Below are 18,177 nucleotides of genomic sequence, written 5' to 3'. Positions count from 1 at the left end.
GAACTCCCCCCTCTACCCCCTGACGCTCTGAGCGAGTCGAGTATTACCGTCGCAGAACTTTCGAGATGGTTTAAGATTTACGAAAGGTCTTTTCCTAATTATGAATTTTTAGAGTGGCGCGAATCTCGCGCCTGGCGCCCGGGCAAACGAAAATTTATTGTGACTTTGCGAATCTCCCGCTTTCCGCGCCGAAGGTGTGCCGTCGGCCAATTACATCGGCCCTACTTTTTGGATAACTAATTATCCGACCGAATAAAAAGAATTACGGTTACAACTGTTATATCCCCCAAAGATATACAATAGATATAACTGTTAAAAGAGTAACTAATATTAAGAAATGGGTACTCGTATTGCATCTGCAATTACGACAGACACTGACCGCGTTAAAAAACGCATACGATGCGAGGTATACGCGGAATCGGAATTACGACAGCTAATGACCGCGTTAAAAAACGCATACGATGCGAGGTATACGCGAAATCAGAATTACGACAGATAATGACCGCGTTAAAAACGCATACAATGCGAGATATACGCGGAACAGAAATTGGTCAACGTGCAAGCAAAGCAGAAGGACTTTGAATCTGCTTCGCTTGCACCTAGATTCTCGACCGGGGAAACCTGTTGCCAGGCACCCCTTCCGATCGGGAAAACTCCAAAAACAACGATATAAAAAGAGAGTAGAGACGCGACAACTCGCTCAGTCGCAGACACAAATAATCGCTCTAACCACGATCTCGCTAACCGCGCGCGCACTTAGCATCGACTCGCAGTTGTGCGCGATACGCGGAGTAATATAAAGTCAGTGCCGCACACTCGTAAAGCTTCAGTGTATTGATAGTGAAATAAAATAAAGACCAAGTGGTTGAAGTTGAATAAAGAATTTTAATACAAAAAGTGTAGTGCATTTCTCTACAAACACCCGACAAGTCCTGATGCCCCGGATTCCCATCCCAATTTGGCGCGACCCTTAAGTGTCTCTCCCGAGGCACACAACACAACATATATATATAAATATAAATATAACTATAAAAAACTTTAAAAACGGCCATTTTCCTTTCTTATTCTTATATTTTGTTTTTTCTCTGATCCGATGAGTTGCTCATCGGATTACAAAAAAAATGCCAGGGTAGCATCATCTTTTATGGACTCCTGAATTAAAAGGAGAAGAATACCAGGGATCATTTGATAAAGTCAAACCAAGTGATTATCCTGAAGCGTACGAGTATCTTATGGGGCTCAGATGTGTAATAACGCTAAAGGAAAAACTTTACCAAAATAGAACAACTACAAAATCTGCATCACGTGTTATAATAACACACCAGACGAAACATATATGCATTCGTAGCACCACAACTTAGCACCGTAACTTGGTGCATAAAAATTCAGCCGCCCATCAAACTCATTACGTCTATTGCAATAAACGGATAGTACAAGTAAAACCAGCCCACGAATGCAGGGCTTGCAAAGCGATAGTATAACAGGCTCCGGTACTCTAGGTCATAAAAACAAAAAGGAAATAGGTCTCACAAAAAGGGGAAAGAAAAAAAGGAGAAAAGAAAAAATAAACATATATAAAAAAAATTACGACACAATTTACACTGGTGTCGATACTTTTCTTAAAGATTTAAATTTGCCTCGTTATCGATAGCACTGCTTAACGGTGAAATAAGAGAAGCGATGGGTAGTACAGAATGAGCTAACCTAAAAGGTAGATCATTGGATATAGAGATTTTCAATTGACAAAGGCACATGTTGTAAAAGTGTGAAAATTTGTCCAAATAATCGGGTATAAAAGACATACCTAAATTAAAGGCTTTAAATGTTGTTTCTTTTGTTTTCACAGGTAGGATCTAGTGAAACTAACGTAATTAGTGTAGTTAATAACTGTACATATTGTAAATAGAACTTTTGTTTTCACAGAGAAACGCAGCTGAGTTTTTAATTTAAAAAAGAAAAACCTGATCCCAAAAGTGGATAATAAAAACACATTACAAAACAACATTTTTGCGGATATTTTGGACAAAGTGGAGAAACTAAGGTTCGATTTTAAGATGAGAGGATCATCAGATGGAAAATCGACGATACTCTGCCTAATCTCAATTGGCACATCAAACGGACGCACTTTTGCAATACCAGATGAGTACCAAAATACAAATCTACACAAAGAATTGATAACATCACAGGTATTTGGGAGAGTCAAGAATACTCTGAAAAAAAGAAATCAATTTAGAAAAGTCTGGATCACTTTGACAGAAAATTTAGCAGAAATATACTTAGATGAAGAACATAATTTGCTGTTTGAAGATTATTATTTGGAAGAAATTACAGAAGAAGAGATTGAAAAAACGACACAGGTCACGTCAGATGAAACAATAAAGAAGCTATTAGAGGAAGTTCTAGAAAACAAACAGAAAAAATCAGAAATACAAAACTTGAGCAAAATCGCTAAGAATTTCATAATTGATAAATTTGATGGAAAAAATTCTAATGCAAACCAGTGGATAAATGAATTCCAAAATGAATGTAAATGTTGTATGATAGAAGAGGACAGGAAAAATATTGAAATCCTAAAATTTTTCTTTGAAAATCTAGTACAGATTGGTGCAGTTGTATGATATTGAAATTTACAGTGGAATCAGATTGGAGCCAATGGAAAAAGAATTTTTGTGAAACTTTTTTGGAAATGAAGGCTGGTCTCCAATTAGATACGCTTTCGCATACAAATATCAAACAGGCCCTCTGCTTGACTATGCTCTAAAGAAAGAAAAGTTACTGTTACAAGTTTGGAAGTCGATTGATAAAGAAACACTGATAGATCTCATAGCAATTGGTTTACCAAATTATGTGTCTGACAAAATCGACAGAGAAGCTTTACAAAAAACTCAAGATTTATACAGTGAGATAAGCAGATTGGAACACCTTGTTGAAAAAAATACCTACGAAAAAAAAGGAAAAGTTTACTCTGATAACAAGCCTAAGAAAACCGAGGAAAAAAGACCATGCCAAATATGTGAGAATGCAAATAAAGGTAAGCGTTTTCATCCTGAATCAAGTTGTTGGTTCAGAGAAAAAAGCCAAAAAAATAAAAAGACGGAGTCACTGAAATCAGTGAATAACTCAGAATTGGAAATAGAATTAAATCAAGGAGATCCAAAAAACTAGAAATATCACCATTAATAAATGTCAAGCTTACTATTGAATGACATCTTAGAAGTTTCAGGAATTTATGATTCAGGCTCGAATGTATCACTAATTAATGCAAAATTATTAAAGATAAAACAAAACGACATGAGCGAGTTACAAATGGTAAACTTAAAACTTATTAATGGTGTAAAGAAAACAAAAGGCATGGTTACTTTAAGAATAAAAATCTACAATATTGAGAAGATCATGAATGTATTTGTAGTGGATAATGAAAATTTTAATTATGATTTCCTTATCGATCTGGATTGTATAAAAAATTTTAAATTAATCAAAAATGAAAATTTGGAAATAATACAGAGTGAAAATCCGGATAAAAATAAAAGTATCTCAAACAGAGATAATAAAAATGTCAAAATTCTTGATGTACTAGATGACAAACAAAAAGAAAAAAAGCATCTACACTCAGAGATATTAGATCAAGAAAAATGTGAAGTAAACTTCAATGAGCATATAAATGCGAACAAATTCGAAGTTTTAATGAATCATCTAAATTTATACAACCAGTCTGAAATTGATAAGTTAATTGATAGGTATAAATCAGTATTTGCTAAAGATAAATATGATGTTGGCACTGTAAGAGATTATGAGGCTCATATTGACATAATGATAGATAAATACTGCTACAAACGTCTTTACAGATGCACGATTGAAGACAGAAAAGAGATAGAATATCAAGTAGCAAAACTGTTAGAAAAAGGTTTGATTGAAAAATTATATAGCCCATTCGCCGCCCCAGTTACTCTGGCATACAAAAAAAAAGATGACAGAAAATAAAGATTATGTATAGATTTTAGGGAATTTAATAAAATAGTGGTCCCTCAATCACAACCTTTCCCACTGATCGATGATTTGATGGTAAAAACAGTAAACTGCAAATATTTTACAACGCTGGACATTAATTCCGCATTTTGGTCAATTCCTTTGAGGATTCAAGATAGACACAAAACTGCATTTGTAACACAGAAGGCCATTTTCAATGGACTTGCCTCCCATTTGGATTAAAAACATCACCAGCAATTTTCCAGAGAATACTAAGCAATATAATACGAAAATATAAACTTGCCAGCTTTGCAGTAAATTTTATAGATGACATTATAATATTCTCAAAAACTTTTGCAGAACACATAACACACCTATCAAAACTACTGGAGGCAATTATGAAGGAAGGTTTTAGACTCAAATTTTCAAAATGCACATTTGCAAATAATCAAGCAAAATATTTAGGTCATATAATAGAAAATAACTCAGTCAAACCGTTGAAAGATTACTTAATGGCAGTCAAAAATTTCCCAGTGCCAGCAACGAAGAAGAATGTTCGTCAATTTTTAGGTAAAATAAACTTTCATCATAAATTTATATCACATATAGCAATCACACTCGACTCACTACATAACCTGTTGAGAAAAGATGTACAATTCAATTGGTCAAAGAATATAAAAAATTTTTTGATAAAATTAAGTCATGGCTGTGCTCTAAACCAGTTCTAAAAATATTTGACCCAGATGTTCCAATTAATATTTACACGTGCATCATAGGAGTGAGGGCAGTGCTAAAACAAAAAGATGAGAATGGAGTGAGTAAGCCAGTGGCTTACTTTTCAAAAAAATTGACTGAAACCCAAAAGAAAAAAAAAAGCTATATACCTTGAATGTCTGGCAATCAAAGAAGTCATAAAATACTGGCAACACTGGCTTATGGGAAAAGAGTTTATGGTATACTCTGACCATAAACCTTTAGAAAATATGAACTTGAAAGCTAGGACAGATGAAGAATTGGGAGATCTGACATACTATTTGTCACAATATAGTTTTAAGATAAAATATAACCCAGGAAAAACAAACCAAGAAGCAGACTGTTTAAGCAGAAATCCAGTCCTAGAATCTCATGACAATACAAATGATTTTTTGAAAATAATAAATTTGATCAATCTGGAAGACATACAAAATGATCAAAATACAAATTTAGATCTACAAGAGAAAAAAAACAAACACACTGAAAAATGGAATTTACTACAAGAAAACTAAAAGAAAGGAAAAGATCGTATTATCAGTAGAGCTAAGTAAAAAAATTCATAGAAGATGTACATAAAACCTACTGCCATCTGAGAAGAACTCAAATGCTAAATAAAATAACACCATTCTACTCAGCAGAAAATCTAATTGACAACATTAAGAAGACTTGCGACACTTGTGAAATTTGCACAAAAAGTAAATAAAAAAAAAGTCTAAATATGGTTTGATGTCACACTTGGGTCCAGCAAAATACCCATTTGAAATTGTATCTATTGATACTGTCGGAGGTTTTGGTGCAGCTCGATCAACAAAAAAATATTTGCACCTTTTACTAGATCATTTCACGAGATACACACATATTTTAACTTCAAAAAATCAAAATTCGAATGATTTCATCAAGTTGATCAAGAAGGTGACACAAAGCCATGAAATTGGCACGGTATTAACAGATCAATACTCTGGAATAAATTCGAAAGAATTTAAAGAATTTCTAAAAAAAAAAAACATTACAATGGTATTCACGGCTGTTGATACACCATTTTCTAACGGTCTCAATGAAAGGTTAAATCAAACATTAATAAATAAAAAACGATGCAAAATTAATGAAAATGAAAAAAATGTTGCATGGACAACTATTGCACAAAAATGTGTAGAATCTTATAACAAAACAGAACACACGATCACAAAGTTTGCCCCAAAATATCTACTGGAGGGTGAAAATGTTAACATTCTACCACATGAATTAAAACCTTCTTATACAAATAAAGATTTAAAAAGAGACAGACAATTAGCTTTGAAAAATACCATAAAGTCGCATAACTATAACAAGAAAAGATTTGATTTGCACCGGAAAGAATTAAAAGTAAATGTTGGAGACCGAGTATACGTGGAAAATGGAAACCGACTGAATAGGAAAAAATTGGATGAATTAAGAATCGGACCATACAAAATAATAAAGAAGATTTCAAATTCTATTTACGAAGTGGACACCGGACATAAGAAGACGGAATCGAATCTTTTCCACATTACAAAATTAACTCCATTGGTGAAGGATTCCTGATGAACAATTACTCACGTTACGATGCATAACTGTTCTTCTACAAAGGGGGGAGATATAAAGAAAATTACGACACAATTTATACTAGTGTTAATACTTTTCTTAAAGATTTAAATTTGCCGCGTTATCGATAGCACTGCTTAACGGTGAAATAAGAGGAGCGATGGGTAGTACAGAATGAGCTAACCTAAAAGGTAGATCATTGGATATAGAGATTTTCAATTGACAAAGGCACGTGTTGTAAAAGTGTGAAAATTTGTCCAAATAATCGGGTATAAAAGACATACCTAAATTAAAGGCTTTAAATGTTGTTTCTTTTGTTTTCACAGAAACGATCTAGTAAAATTAACGTAATTAGTGTAGTTAATAACTGTACATATTGTAAATAAAACTTTTGTTTTCACAGAGAAATGCAGCTGAGTTTTTAAATTAAAAAAAAAAACCAGGCCAACTTATCGAGCAATTCTTAGAGTTGTTCTGTTAAATAAAATTTATCGATACAATTGAGTATCAGAAAAGGCTTAGCAAATACCATAAATTGTTAGACGGGAAAAGGTGCCGAAAGCAAAGGAAAATATATATTTATATACCCATAAGATTGGTACCGAGTAAAGTGGAAATTCTTGTGTAGAACTTTAAAAGCAAATACACGAGGCGATAAAGGACCGGAAGTATAGTTTAAAAATTCGAAAATCCACTCGCCGATCTATGGCAAGCAAGTCATAAATCGGCGGCCCCGTTAATAAAAGAGCATAACTAATAACCACCGAACGAACAGTCTTTAAATAGCGTAAAATTGACCCTCCTGGTTACTAACCTATTTGGGCCTTTGCACGTTCGCTCGGTTCGAACAAACGCACCGCCAAGCGTTGTTTGAGAGTTAAGTATAGTTACGTCCTTCCTTCGACTCTTCCTTTTATTGAGTCTGGACGTGACATATATATAATAGATTATATATTAAATATTATTTTTTTATTTTTCGTTATATTTAAAAATGGTTGTTTTTATACATTATTATTAAGAAAGATTAGCTGTTTAATAAAATTTTTTTGATAAATTTTATTTCAAAATTATATTAAAATTATATAATATATTTAATAATTTTAATATTTTAAAAGTAATAATCCCGTGGGCTGAATACCCAGCGGGCGCGTCTTCAGGTGGCGGATAGGAGGATCCCCAGAGGAATGTCAGGAGCACGGGGGCTTCACCCGAATGGTGGAGATCCGATGCCGGCCTGGAGGACCTCTGGGAAATGATTGGCTATAACCGACTCTGCGAGTGTAAAACCTTGTCTGGGGCTGGGAAGGCTGTCGCCGCGGACCGACTCCCTAAGCCAAGCTGTGAGACATTGTGGTGAAAGTTGCGTGGCACTGGGAGGGGGGGTGGCAGTGCAGCTAACGATGCCTCTGGAACACTAGACGAAACCCCAGAGTATTTAACCTTAACCGGGCATGCGATACTCTGCTCGGGCGGACCTTCCGTTCTCTAGCTACTCGTGGGATTAATATGGATTTCAATTTAAATTCACTGAGTTTGTCGGAGGAAGGAAAGGAGAGGCTCGCAAGGACCTGTTTTCTTAGAGGAGGGGGCACTGGCTGCCGAACGGGCCTTTTAGGGCTCGATTTGGAATGGTGTCACGGTCAACGAAGCATCGAAGCTGAGAAGAGGAGGGCCAAAAGAGACAGGGAAAAGACTCTTATGGGGCAGACTCCCTGGTTCATTCTCAACTCCTGAGGGGGCGTCGAAGGGGGGAGAAAAGGGGCACGCCAGCAAAATGAGCCGGCCGGGCTCCTATGATACTCCTTCCTTGGCGCGGAGGGTGGCAAAGAAACCTAAGGCTTATGACAATGGGTTCTTTGTCGCTGCTACGGATCTCTTGGCGAGGGCGATTGTTCTGGAGGGCTATCTCAAGCAGGCGGTAGCCTCCGAGCAGTTGACCTTGATGAGAAGTGCAGTGGTCAGCGAGCTGGCAGGGAAGGTCCCAGGTTTACGGAGACTGCGACCCTGAGGAACGGGGCCGTGATTATTCGTGCCGAGGACGAAATGGCGCTCGATTAGCTATCAGGGCGAATCGGGTACATCTTGCCCTGGGAGGGAGCCAAGCTTAGAGTGGTGGGTTTAGAGGAGCTTCAAAAGCGGCACAGGGCGGCTGTCTGGCTACCGGGTCCCCCGGTGGCTGCGGCAGTGGTCTTGGGGCTGCTGAAGAGGCAGAATCCGGGCTTGTTCACCGGAAGCTGGCAAGTCTTTGCCGAGAATGACTTCTTACTACAATGAAAAATCGCTACTTATGGAGGGAGGGGAGGTACGCGAGGGCGAAATGCAATACGCTCTTTATCCCCCTCTTCCGCGAAAACAGCTCTCGACGCGTTTGCCGCAAATAAAAGATATTGTAGTTATAGATATCTATGTATTTATCTTATCTTGTTTTGGGTAATAGATATCTGTTTATCTTTTGTTTAATATTAGGAGACGCGGTAGTGTCTCCGGCCATGTTCAAACCCTAAAAGACCTTAAAAGACACTACAAGTCTCCTTATCCTGCACCATCAAAGTCCATTTTTTGGAGGTGTAGAACTACTAAAATATAAAAAATTTTGAATTGCATATAACCTGAAAGGCGGCATCGCCACGAGTAATTTGAGCCAAGAAAAAATAAAATTGGTCAAGCCGTTCTGGAGATACAAGCGGTCAAAAAGTGACGTTTTTCATGAAAAATGAAATAACGTCGTCTTCTTCTTCTTCTTCTTCTTCTTCTCTGACCGCTGACGTCATCAGGATTATATATATATATATAAATCTCTTCTCACCTTTCACTCACACCTCCCTCAACTTCCACCCACCCCTTTCTCTCCCACATCCCGCCCCCCGCCCCCATCCCTACCCCCACTCCCACCCCTTTTTCGCCTCTTTCACCCTCTTTCGTCCTCTCTCACCCTCTTTCGTCCTCTTTCACCCTCTTTCGCCCTCTTTCGTCCTCTTTCATCCTCTTTCGCCCTCTTTCACCCTCTTTCGTCCTCTTTCACCATCTTTCGCCTCTTTCAACCTCTTTCGTCCTCTCTCACCCTCTTTCATTCCCTCTCACCCTCTCTCACCCTCTTTCATTCCCTCTCACCCCCTTTTGTCCTCTTTCACTCTTTTTCGTCCTCTTTCGTCCTCTTTCACCCTTTTTCGTCCTCTCACCCTCTTTCGTCCTCTTTCGTCCTACCTCACCCTCTTTCGTCCTCTCTCACTTTCTTTCACCCTCTTTCGTCCTCTTTCACCCTCTTTCGTCCTCTTTCACCCTCTTTCGCCCTCTTTCACCCTCTTTCGTCCTCTTCCACCCTCTTTCATTCTCTCGCACCCTCTTTCATTCCCTCTCACCCTCTTTCGTCCTCTTTCACCCTCTTTCGTCCTCTTTCACCCTCTTTCATCCTACCGCACCCTCTTTCGTTCTCTCTCACCCTCTTTCACCCTCTTTCATCCTTTTTCACCCTCTTTCGCCCTCTTTCACCCTCTTTCGTCTTCTTTCACCCTCTTTCATTCTCTCTCACCCTCTTTCATTCCCTCTCACCCTCTTTCACCCTGTTTCGTCCTCTTTCACTCTCCTTTGTCTTCTCTCACTTTCTTTCATTCTCTCTTACCCTCTTTTACCCTCTTTCGTCCTCTTTCACCCTCTTTCGTCCCTTTCATCCTCTTTCGCCCTCTTTCACCCAATTTCGTCCTCTTTCACTCTCTTTCGTCCTCTCTCACCCTCTTTCATTCTGTCTCACCCTCTTTCATTCTGTCTCACCCTTTTTCATTCCCTCTCACCCTCTTTCGCCCTCTTTCGTCCTATCTCACCCTCTTTCGTTCTCTCTCACTCTCTCTCACCTCTTTTACCCTCGTACGTCCTTTCTCACCCTCTTTCGTTCTCTTTCACTCTCTTTCGCCCATCTCGTCTTCTCTTACCCTCATTCGTCCTCTCTCACCCTATTTCCAAAAAATCATAAAAATGAAAAGGTCAAGCCATGTTCAAAAGAAAGTCCTCAAAAATTTAAACCTTTAAAAATTTAAACGATCTAATAATAAATTATCACGAAAAGTAACTGATATGTTATTCAAGGTGCCAGTTCAAAGTGAACATACGTAAAGTGTATATTATCTAAATTTAATAATAATATATTACTATGAAAAGTAACTGATATTTTATTTAAGGTGCAAGTTCACATTGAACATACATACATATAAGTAAAACTGATTACAATTTGATTCTAGAAAATAAGTGCGATATGTTATTCTTAGTGCACAAAATATAATAGTCGTTTATAGAGATTTGATTTGAAATTCATACTAGCCCGTACAATGAAAAATAATTGCTTGTTGTGGCTTATCCAAACATACTTCGTCTTCCGAAGCGTACTTTTATGAAACTGCTTACGAGCAAAGGAAAAAGTTTGAGCAACCACTTATAATGAGACAATCCTCTCCTCACGGAGTAATAAATGTTTTGCCGTTAATAGATAACAATGATAAAAAGTTAAAAATGTGGCATTGTGATGAGAACAAATGCCACATAAATGATACTTCCATGGAAAAGTTTGTAAAATTTTTGAAACTGTTTGAAGAAGGTACTTTGAAAAAGATAATGAATGTTAAATTCATAGCGCAGCTAAAAAATTGTTCCGTTTCACGTACGAGTAGCAGATTAGGACATCCTCCGGAATGCTATACAAATCCGAATCTTTGCAAGTCATACATTGCAACGATAAACACTTTATCACCGCATTTTCTTTTCGTGAGGAATATTCGAAGAAATGTTTACAAATTGATCGACAATTATAATAAGTTTTGTCAACTGTTTTCATTTTTGAGATTCATCAATATGGATAAATTAGTTGAAATTTCCAATGATTTTAAGAATAAAGCAAGATTTTATCCAAAAAATGTAACTGATGTTTGTTTAGACGAGGAAAAAATTTTCTCGCAAAATTACGAAGCATTTAAAGTCATGAAAAAGCGATTGTTGGATTTACCACGTATCCCTTGCATCTCTTGCGAAAAATTATGCTTGAGAAGAGACGTTTCTAAGCTCGAGAAGCTGAAAAAAACAATAGACGGATTTTTTTGGAAAGATCTGATAGCAAACGTAATAGAACACAGTAATAATACTGAATTCGTTTGTAAGCTTTGTTTGGGTAAATTTCAAAAAGGCCTGTTGCCTTCTACTTGCATTTTGAATAATCTTGCGGTAAAACCATTACCAGATGTTTTGTCAGATTTCAGTGATTACGAAAAAATGTTAATCAAGAGAATGAGCAGCTTTCAAGTAGTGCAATTGATGGGCAATGTTTCGAACAAACATACCGCATAGACAAATGATCCGCAAAGTAAAAGGTAGAACATTTCATTTGCCTCTACCTTTACAAGAAACATTGGATAAGGTATGTCCTCCGGAAGATCCTATAAATTTGAATCACGAGTTGCACATTCTCGTTCGAGATATACCCAAAAAATCTAAAGTGGTTTGGGAAAATTTGGTAGATATTAATAAAGTGTATAAGGCTTTACAATGGTTAAACGAAAATAATCTTTATTACTCGAAAATTCGTCTTCCGGCGTCATCTGATGATCTATTAAATGATAAGTTGCAGGAAGAATATCGGATTGTCGATGACGAAAGCGACAATGAAGAAATAAATGAGGTGGTTGAGAAATTACCAGCATTGAATTTGTACAATGTACAGGAAAACAAAAATAATAATGATCAAATCGTTTTAAAACGTAGGGCTTTCCTCACACAAATCACTGAAGATTCGGATATTAACGATCAGTATACAATATACCCAATACACGCGAAAAGAATCGATAACGAATCTGCATTGAAGCTTTATCAAATGATGAAAATTGAAGATTTTCCAATGGATAATCGTTATAAATATTTGGATGTCATGTGTTTCCCTGATTTATATCCTGATGGTGTCAATGGACAACGAGAAAATAGAAACTTTGCATTGCCGGAATATTTATTTATTAGAACACGATTGATGTCGAAACATAGTAGATTCAGGTTGAATCTGTAGTATCTGTTTTTCCTTCTCAATGATGCTAACTACCGACAGTTGAAAAGTGGTATCTATTATACGATGATGGTTACTAACCCACGAGAGAAATACACTGCTGGTAGATACTTGAACGAATTAAAAGGTTACGAATTAGAATCGAATTTAATGAGTATTTTTGCAAAATTGAGAAATACGGATCAATTTTGGCGACAACCGTCCAATAATGTAAAATGCATGACTTTGCATTACGGTCCAGCGACGTGGTTTTTGACTTTGAGTCCTAGTGAATGGAAATGGTCCGATTTGGGTGAATATTTACGAGATATGAATCCCGATAAAGAGAAGTTAGGCATCAGCGAACTAGTCGCATACGACCCTGTAAGTACTTCTAGGTTTATGTGCATAAAATTCAAAGCCATGATTGATTTTATTTGTTCGTTCGATAATCCAATAGGAAAGGTTATTCATTACTTCTGGCGATTGGAATATCAAAGTAGAGGTATTCAGCACATGCATTGTATGATTTGAATAAAAGATGCTGCAGTAATAGGAAAATCGCCGGATGAAGAAGTTGCTACGTTTATTCAAAAATACGTAACGTGTAAAATTCCAGATGAAAATGTTTCGCCAACGTTGTACGATACGGTAATAAGTGATCAGAATCATAAACATAACTCGTATTGCATGCATACGAAAAAAACGGAAACTAATATATACAGAAAGTGTCGGTTCGATTTTCCTCGGCCGGTTACTGAGAATTTCGTTTTAAGAGACGTTATCACTTCGATAGTCGGTAGAAAAAATTTACGCAGTAAGAGCAGATTGTACGATCTTCCTCGCAAGGAGTCGGAAAGGTTTATAAACGATTATAATCCGGCTATCAAATTAGCCTGGGAGGGAAATATGGACATACAATTTATTGGAGAAAAATCAGAGTTTTTAAATTTATTGGAAAAAAATCAGAGTTTTCATATTTAACAAAATACACGACAAAGTCGGAAAAATGCAATACAGACTTTGAAGTGATAGATTCGAATAAGTCCTTGGCATCGAAACTGTGGAATTTTGTAATGCGTTCATTTAATAACAGAGAATACGGTGCTTTAGAAGCTGCGGATACACTATTAGGGAATACCTTGTACGGTACGGATAATGATAACATGGTCAAATGGATCGATGTTAATGAGGTGAGAAATAGAAAAGTTAAAACATTTAATGAAATTAAAGCTCTCGATGAAAATTCTACGAATATTTACTGTTCGTCACTCATCGATGATTACTATCCAAATAGACCTCAGGAATTAGAATCATTGAATTTGTACGATTTTGCCAGATTCTGGGAAATTACGAAACAGATGCCAAATAATGACAAAGTCAAGTGTTACAAACTGGCATCGGGTTTATTTTAAAAAAAACGAAAAAAGGGTTATTTAATTACCCATTATCGATTTAATATAAAAACTGAGCCCGAAAAATACTTTTACTCGCTGCTTCTTCTGTTCAAACCATGGAGAGATTTGAGTGAACTCAAAGGTACATTCAAGACTTACACGGATGCCTTTAAGAATTCAGAGTCTGTTTTAACGAAGGCAATGAAATATCACGAAAGGCTCGAAGAAATACAGAAAGTTTTTGAGAACGTTGCTGAATTAATCGAGAAGCGCGAAAATGATCTGAAAACAGCAGACAGAGACAAATCCGATGACGATGAACTGGATTGTAATCCGATAGAAGCTGACGCGATGAAAGATCTGGAAGATTTTGGTAAGATTGACGACCCGATTGATTTATCGCAAATGATGTCGCAATTGAACGAAGACCAGAAAAGAGTCTTTGATGGAGTATGCCAAGTTTTACAAGATAAGAATCAGATTCTGCGACTGTACGTAAGTGGCGAGGGTGGTACAGGGAAAAGTTTTCTAATTAAAACGATTAAACATTGGATCAGAATAAATTTGGAAAAAACGACTGCCATATCTGCTCCCACGGGTATCGCAGCATTCAATATCGATGGCTTGACAATCCATAGAATGTTTCAACTACCCGTTAGTCATGAATCTACACCAAAATATACGCAATTGTCAGACATGGTCTTGAAAACTTTGAGAGACAAATTAAAGAATGTCGAATTATTTATAATCGATGAAGTATCCATGATTTCAAATGTGACATTTATGTTTATCAATCTACGATTATGTGAAATCTTTGATACGACAGATACAGATGATGGTTTCTTTGGCAGAAAACACATTCTCCTGTTTGGGGACTTGTTGCAGCTTCCTCCTGTAAAAGGACAATTTTCGTTTGTTAAAATGTCTCGATCAGAGATTCAGAAGTATTTAGGTACCATGGGTGGATGAGATTTGTGGAGATTGTTTGAGTACGACAAACATTTGATTAATATGCAACAAAGATGTAACAATACATATCGTGATATACTTTCTAGAATACGAATAGGTTTAGTAACGGATTCTGACATCAATGTTCTTCAGTCTAGAAAAATCAATTTTAAAGAAAGTAGTTGCGACGAAAGATTGAATGAACTTTGCACTTATATGAATCAATTACCGATTGATACAATTTTTATTGCCACGTGTTATTTGTGCAAGGTTTTGAACACAGCAATGCTCGATAAAATCGACAGCGATGAAATTCTACTGATAGAAGATGATGTCGACTGTGCTCCAGCAATGAAAAATAAGGTGCATAAAATTTTGGAAGACAAAGATGATAAAGTGTCTGAAACAGCTGGCATTGAAAGAGTAATAGCGATTAAAATTGGCGCTAAAGTGATAATTCGACAAAACATTGACGTAACTTTGGGACTTGTCAATGGAACGATAGGCAATGTAGTTGCAGTTAATCGCTCTGCTGACGGCAATCGTATTGATTCCATCAAAATAGTTATTTCGGATAACAAAGAAATCGCAATAACAAAAGTAGATATTAAATTTGAAGTATTCCACAAATTAGTGGTACATCGGAAACAATTTCCATTGTCTCTCAGTTATAGAATAACTATACACAAAAGTCAAGGAATTACATGTAACAATGCAATGATGGATTTAGGAACGACTGTATTCAGTGATGGTCAAGCCTATGTAGGTTTGTCACGAGTAAGTAAATTGGAAGGTCTACATTTGATAAATTTCAATCCAGCATCAGTTAAAGCAAACTCGATAGCCATTGTAGAATATAATCGACTGAGATCTATATTCAAATCTGAACTGCCACAAATCAATCCGTCCAAGAAAAAGGTTGTAAAAATGTACGATCGTCGATGGGCTATCCCTAATATCATTGATGATGTGCAGAATTATGATTGTGAGGAACCAGAAAGTATAGTTACGTGGAAAATATATGGTCTTTGCAATAACGATGCTGTTTCGTGTTACGCTAATGTAATATTACAATGTGCGTTTCATTGCGTACGTATTAGGCAACAAATACTGAAAAATAAAGCATCGAATGCATTGACTGATGCCATCTGCGCGTATGGTGAACGTAAATATTGCAACATTCAAGCGGTTAGAAGATCTGTCGGAAAACGCTTTGAAGAACGAACACAACAAGATGTTTCGGAATTTTTTACGACTCTAATGTCGACGTTTTCCGACATCAATGATGTATTAGAACTCGAATTAAAGCACGTAACATGTTGCTCGAATGTCAAATGTAATTACAATGTAACTAAGCTGGAAAGCAGTAGTTTGCTAATATTACCTATACATTCGACATTAAAAAGCAAAAAAGGTGTCACTCTACAAAGTTTGATTAATGTAAAATTTTCTAAATGGGAAACGATAAACGGCAATTGTAACGAATGTAAGGGTACCGTGTTGAAAATGAAAACCGTAATCGAATCAACTTTATCCGTCGTAGTAATACAGCTCAATTTATATACTTTTGTAAACGGTGCTTCTAAAAAAATTATCAACAATCGGATTACCGCCGTGTCGACGAGTAATATCACGATTAATAAAAAAAAGTACAAGGTAATAAGCGCTATATTTTACGAAGGTGAAGAAATGAATCGTGGTCACTACACGTGTATGTTGAGAGCTGACACAAAATCGGAATGGTATTACTCTAATGATATGGAAGTGTTCAAGAAAAAATGGCCCAAAGGAGCACAAGGGGCATACATATTGTTCTTAGAACAGATTAAATAATGGCGCTGTATAAAGGCTGCCGTAAACGCTACATTAAAACATCAACTGTTCTAGTACTGTATAAAAGTTGCCGTAAGCGCCAAAATAAAATATCGGCTGCTCTGGCGCTTTATAAAAGCTGCTGTAAGCGCTGCATTAAAACGAGTGCAATAAGTTTCTTATTTGACCTAGGCTTCATGACATTTCAAAAAGTATCATCAAGAAAAAAATTATCAGACAGAAATATGTATGTCGTGTTAAAATCGGAGAGACGAAGAAAAATATATGGTTGCGTTCTCACGAGAATGGGCGATGGAGGGGCCCATTCTTTATTTTCAATATTTATACAAGAATATAAATTCATTCTCAGAAATAAATATTTTTATCGGCTCTCAATATAAATAATATAAGTATGCTGTCTTCTAAGCTGGGCAATAGAGCCAAGGAAACGAAACGAAAAATTAATTAAACGGAACTGTATCTCAATTTGAGATCCCAAAGTTCCACATATAAATTAATTTCGAAACTTACATATGGAGAAATAAGCGAGAAAAATATAGGTCCGAAAAGCGACTTTTCGGACCTATATTTTTCTCGCTTATTTCTCCATATGTAAGTTTCGAAATTAATTTATATGTGGAACTTTGGGATCTCAAATTGAGATACAGTTCCGTTTAATTAATTTTTCGTTTCGTTTCCTTGGCTCTATTGCCCAGCTTAGAAGACAGCATACTTATAAATTCATTCTGTTACAATTGAAATAAATGTGCAATGTATCGTTAAAAGTTATTACAATTATACAAACATTTACATATATGATTAAATAAAATATATATGTATACTATAATATAATTATATATTTTATATATGTACATATATACCATATATATTTCAATTATTTTGAACTGTATTGCATAAATTGTTACTTATACAAAGTTATGTGATAAGAATCGAAAATACATATATTTGTGATACTTGAATTACTAGAAAGCTGCTCTATATATTTGTACTTTAAAAAGTAACTGATATCCTAAAAAAAATCATAAAAATGAAAAGGTCAGGCCATGTTCAAAAGAAGGTACTCAAAAATTTAAACGATCTAATAATAAATTATCACAAAAAGTAACTGATATGTTATTCAAGGTGCCAGTTCAAAGTGAACATACGTAAAGTGTATATTATCTAAATTTAGTAATAATATATTACCATGAAAAGTAACTGATATGTTATTCAAGGTGCCAGTTCAAAGTGTGAACATACGTAAAGTGTATATTATCTAAATTTAGTAATAATATATTACCATGAAAAGTAACTGTGATATTTTATTCAAGGTGCAAGTTCACATTGAACATACATACATATAAGTAAAACTGATTACAATTTGATTCTAGAAAATAAGTGCGATATGTTATTCTTAGTGCACAAAATATAATAGTCGTTTATAGAGATTTGATTTGAAATTCATACTAGCCCGTACAATGAAAAATAATTGCTCGTAATTCCAGAGTACCAATTTGTTAATGACTCAGAAAAATAACATGGCGGCCTGCTCTCAAAAAACTATGATGTTTTTCAATGTCCATTTAGAAATAATGTCGAAGCTCTTACAGAATCATTACAACATTTGAAGTACGAAAAGTATTACATTAGAAGAAGATTAGATTAGAATAAGGATTCAACGTATTTTTAAAAGCTCTACACACAACGAAGTGAATATACAAAACTATA

At 35.9% G+C, this 18,177-nt stretch overlaps 1 pseudogene; it reads left to right on the top strand.

Moving 5' to 3' along the window:
• The first annotated feature begins 2,054 nt into the window (after positions 1–2,054).
• On the top strand, positions 2,055–3,165 carry LOC146722930 (uncharacterized; annotated as a pseudogene).
• The last annotated feature ends 15,012 nt before the right edge of the window (positions 3,166–18,177 follow it).

Source organism: Nylanderia fulva, unplaced genomic scaffold (assembly GCF_048542155.1).
Source record: "Nylanderia fulva isolate GAGA-0341 unplaced genomic scaffold, ASM4854215v1 Scaffold253, whole genome shotgun sequence".
In the NCBI taxonomy this organism is placed as follows: domain Eukaryota; kingdom Metazoa; phylum Arthropoda; class Insecta; order Hymenoptera; family Formicidae; genus Nylanderia; species Nylanderia fulva.
The sequence above is the reverse complement of the archived record's forward strand: the minus strand, read 5'-3'. Positions and strand labels throughout refer to the sequence as shown.